Raw genomic sequence first — 15,904 nt, forward strand, 5'->3', positions numbered from 1 at the left:
GCCACGCGAGCAGGTGCAAGCAAACGGTGCTGTTCAGCTGACGTCGGATGACCTTCGGGAGTCCAAAGATCAAATCTGAATCGCCGTGCTCAGCTGAAGACTCTCTCCCACGGCACTGGGCTCTTAGGTGGTGGCAGCCCTGGTCACCGGATGTCTACCTCGAGCTTCGTCGGCGGTCTACGCGCTCCCAGTCATGGCATGTCATGGCGACGGCCTGCCACGCACCGTCCAGCTGCCGTCCGCGGGTCCCGGACGAGCCATCGCCACGCGCCCTCATCCTCTGATCAAGGATTCGGGCCTCGCAAGTCGAGCCTCACGGGCGGGTTCATCGGGAATTCGTCCAACCAACTCCGCATCGTGGCCATCTCGGGGACCCCCCAGTTCCCGAACAACTGGAACTGCGCCGACGGCAGGCTGCTGTCGAAGGTGCCAGCCGGGCAGGTCTGCATCTCGGTGCCTGAAAAACTGATTGGCAAGGCCAGTGTCCTTAACATCCCGTGGACCACTCGGGGACGTACGGCTGCCTCATGTAATGACGAACGCGACACCATCATCACGGCCTACGAACCCGTGTGTGCCCTCTGCAAAATCAGTGAGGTCAAAGGAGCCAGGCGTCGCTGCGCGACTGAACACCGCGCATGCCTCGGTCACAACACCTGCGGCGACAACAGCGTTGAGATGGGCAGCCTCGCCTCAAACACAAGGCACTCCTTCGACTAAGGGTCGAAGGCGGTGGTGCTGCTGCGGTTCACGGGCGTCTGCACCTTGGTATCTTGCCTTCCGAGGGGCGCAGGGCGCGCAGCACCAAGAGCCGCCGCCAGCCTGCATCGTGCAACAACCAGACGAAAGCATTTGGGCTGGGGGCACACGCGGGCACCGACTCAAGACATGGGCGTCGCACCTGACGGCACGCAGCGGTCTAAGGCGAACGCATCCTCGGGCTGCCGTGCCTGTTTGACAAACGCTGTTGTTCTGGAGCAAGGTGGACAGACTACCGACGGGCGGAGGACACCGAGGGCGCCGACCATAATGGGTGCCAGGAACGCGATAGCGGATCTCCGCGATAGCGGATCTCAACCCGCGATAGCGGATCTCAACGCAGTATGTCGAAATGGCCGCTTTCCAGCCAATATTTATTACTCTCGCAAATCCTGAGGGCTTATTGTTCGCCGATACTAGTAAAGTAGTTTTTTTGGCTGTTCTTTCCTGTATCTTTTTTCTGTTGGAGTCTACACACCTCACATTACCTGGAATTATGCTTGTCCAGCTTAATGAACAGCACGCCGCTTTTCACCTTGTAAACATGACTGTCTTCGCTATATATCCCGTCGAAAACGCTGGGGGTAAAACTCCTAGTAGCCATTGTGAGTTATTGTTGCAATTTGCTTTCGCTGAGATGGGAACTACAGCAGCAAACGAGGGACGCGAACCAGGACAAACTGTTAGCCCGTCACAACGGTGGGCAACTGGCTGGCGCCTTTGCCGAATGCTGGTTAACGTGATTGCTCATAGCGGGTGCGAACCTGTCACAAGCCGTGTGTGTGAACAGCTTTGAGAATTCAGCAATAGTGACTCATTGTACAGTTTGCTGTTTGGTCCCAGCAGATTGCGCGGTTAGGGACAGGGGCAATGGAAAGAAAAGCAAACAGAGCGGAGCCTACGCGCTCCACTGTTCGCATTTATTTTTATCATGCAGTGATATGTGTGTTACCAAAATACGCTAGAGTCGTCGGTGATGCACTATAGGACGACTTTAACGCCTTTTTTCTTTACCACCCAGTTACAAGCGCGATACAAAAAAAATTGAACACCGGAGAGCGTAGGCTCCGCGTTGTTCACATTTCTTTCCATCGCTATAGTACAGTGCTCTTGCTAGAGACGTGAATGCTTATCAATGTCAAAGCACTGATACGCTCACCAACACCGACCAAGAATCTTCCCCTTCCGTTATTGTGCCGACACCAAGCAACAGTGATAACATATAAAGTTGCATAACGCATATATACATCCATGTTTGGCCCTGTCCCTTTCTTTAATTTGGCCTAGGCCATCCTCGAAATTTGACCTTGGCCCATTTAGACCAAAAGTGAGGTCGAACCATAACTGACTGCGCGCAACAGGGTGATAACTGTAACTAGCAATAACGACGCAACAGCATGCTGGCCGGAACAAGAATAGCCATTGCTTTATTCAAGCATTTGATTATATAGGCACGGGACCGTGCGCCGGGGGTATCTGCGCATTTAGGGTGTGCAGTCATGCTACAGTGTCCTTATCGGATACATCCCTTTCCGGTAACAGCCGCCGCGGTGGCTGAGTGGTTATGGCGCTCGGCTGCCGGCTCGAAAGACGCGGGTTCGATCCCGGCCGCGGCGGTCGAATTTCGATGGAGGCGAAATTCTACAAGGTCAGGTACTGTGTGATGTCAGTGCGCGTTAAAGAACCCCAGGTGGTAGAAATTTCCGGAGCCCTTCACTACGGCGTCTCTCATAGCCTGAGTTGCTGTGGGACGTTAAACCCCTATAAGCCTAAACCTAAACCTTTCCGGTAACAAGGCAATTATTATAATATTACGCCTTCCTAAAACTTGCTGAACGTTCATCGCACCACACATAAGGATTATACAGACACCTGATTAAAACATTCGTCATACTGAATACGTTGCGGTGGCTTCACGGTTCGGGTCGACCTTCTCAAAGCTGGCGGTGGTATAACCGGGGTCGCAAGGTCGCCCGCTGTCGATGGTTGACGCGTGACTGTTTGCAAGGTTGGAGCTGTCATTGGAGCGAACGTCGTTGTCCGCAGTGGTGGTATTGATGTACTCATCGGTTGCCTCTACGAGCCGTTCGCCGGTTTGCAGTAGGTGACGACGGTTGCGCCTGAGGAGCTTATTCTGGTCCTCCGTTTTCACCAGCTACGATCTTGGGTAGGGCATACCCATCACTTGGGCTTTCCGGGACCATGCAGTATCGCTGAGCCTCACGATGGTACCCTTCTGGAGGGGAGGCAAAGGCCTTCCAGTTTGTTTTTGACTGTGCTTTTTGACGTCGGTCGCAGTCACAGCACTGAAGTTCGAGAGGTTGGCGCGAAGGCGCCTTCCTTGCAGGAGTTCACCAGGGGATCGCCCGTCCTCCAGTGGGGTATTGCGGCAAGCCAGCAGGCCCAACCAGAAATCATACCCCAAGTCTGCAGTTTTCTTCAAGATGCGCTTCACAATCTGCACACCTTTTTCCGCAAGCCCGTTAGACTGCGGATAGCGAGGCCTGGATGTAATGTGTGTGAAGTCAAATTTCCTTCAAAATACTGCAAATTCATAGCTAGAAAATTGCGGACCATTATCAGTACATACTTCAACTAGCACGCCAAATCCTGCAAAGATAGCACTAAGGGCTGCAATGGTTGATGGCGCCGATGTGTCTGGCAGTTTCTGGACTTCTGGAAAGTTTGATAAGACATCAAAAACAACTATGTACGTGTCTCCCGCAAACGAAAAATGGTTTATGGTTTATGGGGGTTTAACGTCCCAAAGCGACTCAGGCTATGAGAGACGCCGTAGTGAAGGGCTCCAGAAATTTCGACCACCTGGGGTTCTTTAACGTGCACTGACATCGCACAGTACACGGGCCTCTAGAATTTCGCCTCCATCGAAATTCGACCGCCGCGGCCGGGATAGAACCCGCGTCTTTCGGGCCGGCAGCCGAGCGCCGTAACCACTCAGCCACCGCGGCGGCTCTGCAAACGAAAAATGTCAGCCCCAACTCTATATACCATGCACAACCTGGCACGGGTCGCATTTGAAGGGTTCCTGCGGCCGTTTGTAAAAGTACTTGCGGCATGTATTGCACATTTGCACCATAGAAGTGATCGCAGTGTTGAGCCCTGGCCAAAATACGAGACATCTGGCTCTTTCCTTGCATTTTTGCATGCCGAGATGACCTGCATGAATTGTTTGCAGCATTGTTTGACGAATGCTTTTCGGAATAACCACTTTCGATGCCTTTAAAAGTATTCCGTTGACAAATGAGAGTTCTTGCTCAAAAGGCTTGAGGTCACCTTGCATCGGTAGCCCCAACGACAAACTGGTGATTACAGACTGCAGGTAGCAGTCACGAGCAGTTGCCGCCTGCAGTTCTTTCTGCGTTTCTGCCGTGACTCTGCTGCCTAGTAGCTGGACTGCGTGAACTTCGACGTCGTCCGTGGCACCAGCCTTGTCTTGGTTGTCAGGAGTCGACCGGGACAGCATATCAGCAAGCACAAGGTGCTTCCCGGGAGTATACTGCAAGGCAAAATCATACTTATCTCAAAAGGAATGTTGAAGACGAGGCGGCATGTCACCGACTTCCTTTTGAGCAATTGCTAAAAGTGGCTTGTGGTCCGTATCGATCGTCACTTTCCGCCCATAGACGAATTGGTGAAATTTTTAGCATCCGAAGCAAATTGCTAGGGCCTCTTTTTCTATCTGAGCATAACGATTTTCTGCTTCAGTAAGGACTCGGGATGCGTAAGCTACGGGTCGCCACTCGTTGTTGTGGCACTGCAAAAGAGCGGCGTCGACGCCGTTCTGCGATGCGTCGCAAAATAACTGTGTTTCCCTTCGCGGGTCGAAGATCGCTAACACGGGCGCGGTGGTCAAAATTTGCGTGGCGCTTTTCCACTCTTTGGCGTGGTTTTCCGTCCACTCAAACTCCGTGCCAGCTTTGATAAGAGTTCTTAATAGCGCCATTCTTTCAGATAGCTGCGGCACGAATTTGACGAAGTAGTTCAACACTCCAAGCATACGGTGAACATCAGCCTTGCATGTTGGCACCGGTATTTGAACCAAACTTTTAATGAGCCCTGTGTTTGGCGATATGCCTTTCTCGCCTATGATATCACCCACAAAGCGTAGCTCTCTTACGCCGAACTTGCACTTCTGAGGATTAAACGTTAACCCAGCTGTTTCAGAAGCTTTCAACACAGCTACCAGGTGCTTATCGTGCTCTTCCTTCGTTGAGCCCCAGACCAGGATATCGCCAATATAAATAAGCACACCAGGTAAACCATCAAATATCTGACAAAGCTGTAAACTATAGGAAGCGCAAAATACCGGACAACGGACAGAGTAAGGGACACAAAAAACAGGTTCACGAGGTTTGTGTCCCTTACTCTGTCCGTCGTCCGGTATTTTGCGCTTCCTATAGTTTACAACATGCATCACCAACTAGCCTGGCAGCTTGCTCTCCTGATCTGACAAAGCGCCTGCTGAAACACCTCAGGTACGGACGAGATACCAAAGGGTAGCCTTAAGTAGCGGTATCTGCCGAAAGGTGACGCGAACGTACAGATCTTGGACATTTTCTCGTCCAGACAGCTAAAATAGGTAGCTCCTATTAGTCGTGCTTCCAAGTCATCGCGCCCCGGTAAGGGGAAGTGTTGCCTCTTGATGTACATCTTCACTCTTCTGGGGTCCATGCAAACAATTAGAGCACCGTCTTTTTTTCTTTTCCTGCCGTTTCCAGCCGTTTTCCTGCTCTCAAAACACGCTTCTTCAAATGCTGGGAAGGTTGTTGCATGAGTTGATTATTGCTTTTTTTTCTTGCTATTCCGGCAGATATCGGAATCTTTATATGTTGAAACAGTCATTCCTTACATACTCATATCGTTGTAAACCTTTTAAACGCTAAGAGAATATTTCAAATTCCTTTCGCACTGTCAATCGCCTAAATCATATATATATATATATATATATATATATATATATATATATATATATATATATATATATATATATATATATATATATATATATATATATATATATATATATATATATATATATATATATATATATATATATATATATATATATATATATATATATATATTGTCACTGCGAGCCGGCATAGCGTTAGGGGGCGGCAGGGCCAGTTCTAGCACGGCAGGCCCATGGCGCAGTCAGCCAACCACGCTCGATCAGAGAAAACAACGAAGACAGGCGCGTGCCAAGGCACCGCATGGCGGCGCCAATAAACAGCCAACACTGTGGTAATATTTTAAACACATTGTTGAGATTATCTTTTAACCAATGCGCCTTTGTTCAAAAAGCAAATTTCACAAGTTTTGTTTTTCAATCCATGCTGATATAAACATGAAAAGGTATTCGCTAAGTTGGTTAATCGTACAATTGTTTACTGAATTATCTGTCGTATGGTATCGAGCGAGCTCAACCCTGAAGCGAAAAACGGCGATAACGCCGTGCACTGGAAGACAAGGAGAGGGGGGGGGGGGGGGGGTGACGCGCTCTGCATCGCACTGGGTGCAGCTGAGACTACTGACGCCAATGAGCATGCAGTTTATCGCAATGGACTTCATGCAACTGATTATGATAGAGGGAGTACCAGGAAGAAGTTTCAGCACAATCGCCGCCTCAAGGTTAAATGTCAGGCCTGAATTGTCCGCATATGAACAGTTGGTGTGCAGCTGCTGGCCTTGCGAAAGGTTGCGCCCGTTCGGCCTGATATGTGCGAAGCCTCACGGACATTTTGTGCCAAACTTTTATAGTTCATCTCAAAATTCTATTTCGCTATCGTGACGAGCTTCAAAACCTGCCGCCATCGTCGCCATGAACCACGGAAACGCTGTCTGTGAATAAAGCGTAGACAGTGATGCCCTGGTTGACGTTGTTTCACATTTCAGACAATTTGCTGGTGCTCGTTCTCTGAGCAGAATTTCAAGAACGCGCGCAGTTATCTAGGTTACCTTCCTGGACAAGTTTCTGTTGCCTCTGAAGCCATAGCACATACCCACGATAGGGAAGTGGCCCGAGTTTGGCGTAGATCGAAACAAGAAAATAAATTCATCCAGACTTATCTCAAATGGTTCATAAATAAAAATTGACAAATGTTGGAAAGCGAATAACGAATTTAGAGACATTTTGTGCAAACAGAGAGCGTGGCTTTCTTCTTTCTTCACAGTGTTGAAATTTCGCCAAAATGTTCCATCTTTTAAATACGCAGTGCCGTCGTGTAATGTCCTCAAACTTCCTTCATGAAAGGCGGCATAGTTGGCAATGTTTTTTTTATGCAGACTATACCAGACTGTTCGTATCCTACGTACGATAGAACGTCCCAGTGTTGATCAATGTCGGCATTTCTTGCTCCCCGGCCGTTGGAGAGCTTTTAAGCGTAGGCGCTCAAAGCATGCCTGAATTGGATTGCTGAATATGTGCGTTAAACCCTACACAGTACAACACAACACGCATGCCTTGCGTTGCCGCGGTGCACCTCTAACAAAGGTGCGATAGAGTAACCACGCACCTGCCCAAAATCGATATATTTGTCACATGAACTACTTCCAGTGTATTTACGCCTACTTATCCAACACCGTTGTCACCGACTGCAGATTCTGCATGAGCGACTGGATATCAGTTTTTCAAGTGCATTAAGATGCAATCAGCCTGAAATTCCATCAGGTGATGCCCTTCCATATCATCCTGTCGAAGCACTGTGGGTGATGGATCATCCTCCGGTATACCTGCTTGTTCCAGGAATAGCCAAGGAATCCATAATGAGAATGTGCGCACTGAAGCAACCTCTAGTGGCGTACATCTGGTCAGAATATCAGAACTACGATCATGTATACACTGATTGATCGTGTCACCCATGCCATCGACAGCAGCTGTGGTGATCGCCGCTCGGCCGACGACTCTCAAATTTGTTCGCGGTCATATTTCAACATCAGTCGCTGCTCAACCTGTGGCTCTAAGGGTAGTAATTCCGCACATGCGCGGGGAACAGCGTCGAAGTTGTTTCATATTCACGGACTCCAAACCTGGACTACATACTTAACGATGGTTTCTACGCCGCACCACCTGCCAGTCTCTCAATAGAGATCAGAGAGCTCATTGTACCTTCTCAAGAAAAAGCTTACAGCATAGTATTTCAGTGGATCCCTGGACACTGCGTGCTCGATGGGAACCAGAGGGCCGATGCTGCAGCAGAGAGTGCTCAGAGCAGTCGCCTCCGTACAGTGTTGCCTTTCTCTATAGACCGGACACCACTTGTCTCCTCGCCAACGTCACGAAGAGTGCGAGGGCAAGACATTGGGCCAAGCCAGGCACTCGGCACACCCGCCTGAAAAGACTACATCCGGGTATGAAATTTTTGGTACCGCGTGGAATTCCGTGGCATAATGCATGCTTGATGCATATACTTCGTTTAGACATCGCTTTCACGCGAAAGTATTTACGTTTAAATGAACGAGCGTACATCCCGTGCTCTTCTCCTTGTGGCATGGCCGAGACTGTAGTGCATGTGCTAGAGGTTTGTTCGGTATATGCGCGCCAAAGACTAACGTTGGCTGCTTCCTGAGCGTTTCGACAGCAGGCCAGTATCGGAGGACTCAGTGCTTGGCGCTTGACCGCAAAATTGGCCAGCATGCAGCCCCAGGCAACGCGTGTGGTCTCTCGTTTTTTAGGGCACGCTACAATGGCCAAGGTGGAGCAGTTTCGCGTGACTCCTGGACAGCCTTGCTGCGCATCCGCGAGGAGCACTGATGTCACAGGCCGCACAGCTGGCGTGCCGGAGCCACCGCCGCCGCGCGCACCTCGCCTGTCTGCGCATCCTCTGGAAACCGCACCACGTGCCAGCCACGGCACTGCGACGCCGGCAGCTGCTCCGTACCACCTGACCGACCACGTCGCCAAACCCTCGCACACTCACTGGATAAAAAAAAAACCGTGTCGAGACTGGGAATCGAACCAGGGCCTTTGAGGCGGAGACGCTACCACCCCGCCATGACGGTTTATTTCTTTATTACTCCGCTACGACGGCTCAAGGTTTAACTGAGAAAAAAGGCGGTGTAGTGAATGCGCGCCTTTCATATATTAACTCTTCCGAACCACATGTCGTCGCGCTTTCGCTACGTATATCCTGACCTATCTGAGTGACACGGGCCTCGACTCGCGGTTTCGATTCCATCAAATGTGCGTGCACAGTCTCGCATGTCTCTTCTCACCACATCGTCAGCCATCGTGACCCTATTTTTTTCTCACCCCTTTCACCAGTGCAGAGTAGAAGCCTAAATATCACTCTTTCTGGCTAACCTCTCTGCTTTCGTTTTATTAAATTTCTCTATCTTGTTGCAGAGCTTAAATATTTTACTGCCGATGAGTGCGGAACAAGGGTGAAATGCTTACCGTTTTCCTGTTGTGAAAAGTGCGCATGAACTTGACCTTGAATTTCCAAGTAATAAACAAATCCTAATAGTCCATAGGCAGCTTAAATGTTGTGTTTACCAGCAGTACGTGGACATCACTGGTTCTGTTTCATTGTCCTGCTAACTGAGCCTTTTTTGAAGCATTTCAAGTCGGCTGCTTATGAGGAAAAGCTCTCACACTGTGACCTCGATGAGCTCTCTCTCACTGCAGAGCAGAACACATGAGGCTTAAAACAGTGCGACCGATTTCCCGATTTTCGGCACCGGATAAGAAGCTTAGATTCCATTCTCTCCACTTTCTCTGCATACTTCTACGGGTTTGCTGACTTGTTGGTTCTGGAGCTTATCAGGGGGCTTTCAGCACAGCTCCGTAATTCGACACACACACCCTTCCCTTTGTGCTCCGGACACATTTATCAGAGAAAAAATTACGGATCCTACCGACGGTTATATGCTACTAGCTGGCGCACTACTGGTGCCGTGCCAGTTGAAAGGCAGGCATTTCCGAATAATACTCAAAAAAGCTACTGGCGTTAAACTGAAAACGGAGAAGTTTATGGTACAGACGAGCCATGAAATGTGGTTTGAGGGCAAGAAAATAGGAAGAAGGAAGAGAATAAAGAAACAAAGAAACAAAAAGCCAAAAAAGTTGACCGAAACAGCGAGAATGACGTAAATCTATACCCGCCGCCCGCATCTGCAGCACCCTCCGCGAGAATAGGCTCGAGAAGAGGAGCAACTTTCTCTTTCTCAATTACCTGCAACGCGTTATGGTCGCTTATTTTGTCGCGACTGACCACGCTAGGCAAAGTATGGCGCCTGAAGGCTCAATTAGGAAAATTCACTCACCGAATAATTTCGTCCAGCGAAACTAGTAGCAAAGTGGGGTTCAAATGAGCAAAAGGTCTTAACAACGGGCGAGGAAACGGTCACAGGCGGTAAAGCACGACCCTGTGCTCTCGAGGCGACGCCGCCACGTGAGAAGAAGAAGACGCCACGCGAGCAGGTGCAGGCGAACGGTACTGCTCAGCTGACGTCGGGTGCCCATCGGGAGGCCAGAGATCAGGTCTGAATCACCGTGCTCAACTGAAGACTCTTTCCCACGGCGCTGGGCTCTTTGCTGGTGGCAGCCCTGGTCACCGGATGTCTACCCCCAGCGTCGTGGGCGGTCTACGTGCTCCCAGTCATGGCATGTCATGGCGACGGCCTGCCACGCACCGTGCAGCTGCAGACCGCGGGTCCTGGACCAGCCATCGCCACGCGCTCACACCCTCTGATCAAGGAGTCGGGCCTCGCAAGTCGGGCCTCACGGGCGGGTTCATCGTGAATTCGTCGAACCGACTCCGCATCGTGGCCGTCTCCGGGACCCCCCAGTTCCCAAACAACTGGAACTGCGCCGACGCCAGGCTGCTGTCGAAGGAGCCAGCCGGGCGGGTCTGCATCTCGTTGCCTGAACAACTGATTGGCAGGGCCAGTGTCCTTAACATCCAATGGACAACCGCGGGACGTAGGGCTGCCTCGCGTAATGACGGACGCGAAGCTATCGTCACGGCCTTCGAACTCGGAACTGCACTCTGCAGAATCAGCGAGTTCAAGTGCGCCAGGCGTCGCTGCGCGACCGAACACCACACGCGCCACGGCCACAACAACTGCGGCAACAACAGCGACGAGATGGGCAGCCTCGCCTCAGACATCAGGCACTCCTTCGACTAATGGTCGAAGGCGGTGGTGGTGCTGCGGTTCACGGGTGTCTCCACCGTGAAGCCTTCCGAGGGGCGCACAACACCAACAGCCGCCGCCGGCCGATAGCATCGTGAAACAGCCGGACGGCACGTATCGGGAAGGGAGCACCAACGCCGATCGGGCACTGCCTGCTGCCATGGGTGTCACACCGGACCTCACGCAGCGGTCTCAGATGAATGCGTCTGCGTGTTAGCCAGCCTTGTTCGCCAAACGCTGTCCTGGAGCACAGTGTACAGGCTGCCGACAAGCGCAGGACACCCAGGCTGCCTACCATAATGGGTGCCAGCACTGACACGCGCATAGGATATTTTTTTCCCGCATTTTTTCTCCTCAGTATAATGGACTGTAATAAACGACTAGCGGATCTAAACAGGAGATGTCGAATTGGCCGCTTTGGCGCCAATATTTGGCTCTCTCGCAATGCTTCAGGGCTTATTTTTGCCCGTATTAGTAAAGTAGTGTTTTCGGATTTGTTCTCTTGAATATCTTTCCGATCGTGTCCGCTCACCTTACTTTGCACTTTATGAAAAGCACGCTGCTTTCCACCATGTAAACGTGACTTCAAGGCTTCGCTATATATCCCGTCGAAAACGCAGGGGCTAAAACTCCTAGCAGCCATTGTGAGTTACATTGTTGCAATTTGCTTTCGCTGAGATGGGAACTACAGCTGGAACCAGCAAACGATGGACGCGAACCAGGACAAACTCTTAGCCCGCCACAACAAATATCTGGCGCCTTTGCTGCCGTATACTAGGTTAACGTGAATGCCCACAGTAGATGCAATCCAGTCACAAGCCGTGTCTGAGGACAGCTTTGAGAATTCGGCAATAGTGACTCGTCTAGAGTTTACTCTGTGGTCCCAGCAGTTTGTGAGCTTGGACAGATTGTTCTCGCTACAGACGTAAATGCATATTTAGCCGCATTTCTTTCAGACTACATATGGCTGCATTTGTCCTTGAATGTGCCTGCGTATTGAGCACACGCCTTTTCACATGCTGCGAAGGTTTTTGCATCAGTTGATTATTGCATTTTATTTTTAGTTATGGTGGCAGATATCAGGATCTGTATATGTTGAAACAGTCATTCCTTACCTACTCATATCGTTGTAAACCTTTTAAACGCTCACAAAATATTTCAGTTTTTTTTCGCGCTGTCAATCGCCACATTTACGCATATCGTCACCGTGAGCTAGAGCGTTAGAAGGGAGGCAGCCCGAGTACTAGCACGGCAGGCGCACGGAACACTCAGCCAACCCACTCTCCAGGAGAGATGACAACGAAGACAGGCGAGTGCCAAGGCACCGCTGTGTGGGAATATCTTGACGGCCAGCAGTGTGGGAATATCTTGAAAACATTGTTGTGCTTAGCTGCTAATCAATGCGCCTTTGTTCAAAAAGACATTTGAGCGGTTTTGTTTTCCAATACCTGCTGGCATAAGCATCCAAATGTATTCACCAAGTGGGTTTATCGTACAATTGTTTACTGGATTATCTGTCATATGGGATGGAGCGAGCTCCATACCATACGACAGATGCAGTGGAAGACAAGGAGGACGTGGGGGGACGCGCTTTCCATCGCACTGAGTGCTGCTGACCCTGGTGACGCCACTGAGCATGGCAATTTATCGGAATGGACTTCATGCAGCTGATGATGATAGAGGGAGTACGAGGATGAAGTTTCAGCACAATCGCCGCCTCAAGGTGAAATTTCAGTGCTGAATTGTTCGTGTATGAACAGTTGGTGTACAGCTGTTGGTCTCGGAAAAGGTTGGGCCCGTTCGGCGTCGTATGGGAGAAATCTCACGGACGTTTTTTTGACACACTTTTATATTTCATGTCAAAATTCTATTTCTCTATCGTGACACATTTGGACAGCTTCCGCTGCCGTAGCCATGAAGCGCGGAAGCGCTGTCAGCGACTAAAGCATGGACAGTCACACGCTGGTTGACGTTGTTTCGGGTTTCAGCCAATTTGCTGGTGCTCTTCCTCTCTGCAGAAGTTCAAGAACCCGCGCTGCTATCTAGCCTACATTCATGGACAAGCTGTAGTTGTTGCCTCTGAAGCCACAGCACATACCCACGATGGGGAAGTGGCCAGAGCTTGGTGCCGATCCGATGAAGAAAAAAATTCATCCAGACTTATCTCAATCGATTCATCAACTGAGGAATCTCGAAAAGCGAATAACGGCTTTTGATAGATAATGAGCAACCAGCAATAATGGCCTTATTCTTTCTTGGCAGTGTTGAATTTTTTTCCACTTCATTTGTTTCATTCTGATTTTAGAAAGTGGAACAAAGGCAAAAAGCAAGAAGCCTGACAAAGGCCTCTGCTCCGTATGCAGTCAGCAGACAGGCATCGGAGTCATACTATTGATTCCCTTTTTAGCGAACGAAAGGGATAAAACAAGCAACACTGAAAGGCCATAAATGCTAGCAAAAAAACAAGAACTACATGTAGAACTACAAATAGAACTGCAAATCGAATAATAACTACATATAGAACTACAATTGCGAACATTTGATTCCCTCTTTAGGGGACAAAAGGGATAAAACAAACAACACTGAAAGGCCATAAATGCTAGCAAAAAATAAGAAAAATAAATCACATGAATTCAATCTTTTCTTGCAATATTGCATTCTTAAGGAACTTTTGGGGAATTGGCTTGCTGAAATCAAGTAGTTTTTCAGTGCTATTTAGTAGAGAGGCTTATGGTTTATGGGGGTTTAATGTCCCAAAGCGACTCAGGCTATGAGAGACGCCGTAGTGAAGGGTTCCGGAAATTTCGACCACCTGGGGTTCTTTAACGTGCACTGAGATCACACAGCACACGGGTCTCTAGAATTTCGCCTCCATCGAAATCCCACCGCAGCGGCCGGGATCGCACCCGCGTCTTTCGGGCCAGCAGCCGAGCGCCATAACCACTCAGCCACCGCGGCCGCAAGAGGTTGTTCGGAACTGTACGTGTTGCCTGCTTTAGTTTGTCATGACTATAGGGATTTTTCTGCTATCTGTGCGGAAGCAGTACTCTGCAGACGGGTTTGCTGCGCTGTAAAATTTCTGGTTCTGAACATGTTGCAAGAGGCTATAACAGTATAATTGGTTAGTCTTTATCAGGGTATACTTTCTGAATAATGGATCTGTCAGTAAATATTGTGGTTGCTCGTGATAGTTTTCAAATATGCGCAGGACTCGTTTCTGTAGAGTAATCAGCTTATGAAAATTGCCCTGCGTGGTTGTTCCCCAGATTAGCGAGCAATAAGACATTCTGGAGTAGAAAAAGCGTATAATATAGCGAGCTTCTAAGCCATTGTGGTACCAATGGGCTTATTTTTTAAAGACAACCTACTGCCTTACTTAACTCGGCCGACAGTTTCGACATGTGAGCATTCCATGACAAGGTGTCCTGAAACCACACACCCAAATTTTTTTTTTACTTAACCCGCTCTAGACTGACACTATGAAAATTAAGCCTAATATTAGTGGTGATTGGTTTATTTATGGGTGCGAATATGGTAAACTTTGTCTTGCTTGTATTCAGCTGCAAGTAATTCTTGTAAGCCAGACCGAAAGGAGTTTCAAGTAATAATTAACATCATATTGGAGTTGAATAAATGAATCACTCACGAAAAAAAATGTTAGTGTCGTCTGCATACATAATTATTTTCGGGGATTTTGGTATGCTGCAAAAATTATTTACATAGAATAAAAACAACAGCGGTCCGAGAATGGACCCCTCAGGAACACCATTCTATACTTTGGCATAGGAAGAAGATTCTTGATTAACGCTGACGTATTGATATCGGTAGGATAAGTAACTCTGCATTAAATCTAGAGCGATTCCGCGCACCCCATACGTATTTAGCTACGATTAGAGAATGGTGTGTGACACAGAATCGAACGCTTTCTTCAAGTCAAGAAAAAGGCAAGTGCATAAAGTCTACGCTCGAAATTATTGATTATGTCATGTTAGATGTCTAGTAGTGCTACTTCCACCGATCGTTTCTTTCGAAACCCGTATTGCATATCATTTACTAAATTATATTTATTGAAAAAATTTTCCTGCCTATTGATCAAAGCCCTTTCAAACACTTTGGAAAAGACGGGCAATATAGATATAAATCTGTAGTTATCCACTGCTTGTTCACTGACTGCCCTAATGACTGCCCTATTGACTGCCCTTATGTTCCATCTTTTACGCACTGCAGTCGCCTGATGTCCTGAAACTGAAAGGCGGCATAGTTTGCAAGGCGATGTTTTTTTTTTTACGAAGACTATGAGAGACTCTGTCAGTAGGCTACGTCCGATAGAGCCTCCCAGAACTGTTTAATGTGGACATTTCTTGCTCGCGGTCGTTGGAGAGCGTTTAAGCGCAGGCGCTCAAGGTATGCTTTGAACTGCTGCCTATGTGCCATTAAGCCCAACACAGCACAGCACAACACGCATGTCTTGCACTGACACGTTGCACCTCTAACAAGGGCACGACTGAGTAAGCACGTACCTGCCCAATGTCGATATGTTTGCCACATGAACCACTTCCATTGTATTTACGCCTACTTACCCGACATCGTTGTCACCTGCTGACAAAGATCCTGCATGAGCAACTGGATAGCGGTTTTACAAGTGCATTCAGATGCCATCTGCCACAAATACCATCAGGCTATTATGCCCTTCCACATCGTCCATTCAAGCCACCGTTGGTGATGGATCGACCTTCGGTATATTGTAAAGAAAAATGCATGATACCTGTCTGTGCAGTGAGGCAACTTGCTCTGGCGCATATCTGGTCAGAATATCAGAACTACGTTCATGTATACACTAATAAATCGTGTCACCAATGGCATCGACAGTAGCTGTGGTGATACCCGCTCGGCAGATAACTCAAATTTGTTCTGGGCCATGTTTCAACCTCAACCGCTGCTGAGCTTGTGGCTCTTAGGGAAGCTATTCGGCACTTGTGCGGGGATCAAC

The 15,904-nt window shown here is 48.8% G+C and overlaps 1 protein-coding gene and 1 pseudogene across 1 annotated transcript in view; one reads left to right on the plus strand and one right to left on the minus strand.

The window, feature by feature from the left end:
* LOC144111339 (uncharacterized) overlaps positions 1-15,904 on the plus strand; it is a 415,712-nt gene that overhangs the window by 63,450 nt on the left and 336,358 nt on the right. The window lies entirely within an intron of this gene.
* On the minus strand, positions 2,620-9,009 carry LOC144111193 (uncharacterized; annotated as a pseudogene).

The sequence above is a fragment of the Amblyomma americanum genome, chromosome 1 (assembly GCF_052857255.1).
Source record: "Amblyomma americanum isolate KBUSLIRL-KWMA chromosome 1, ASM5285725v1, whole genome shotgun sequence".
Lineage (NCBI taxonomy): Eukaryota > Metazoa > Arthropoda > Arachnida > Ixodida > Ixodidae > Amblyomma > Amblyomma americanum.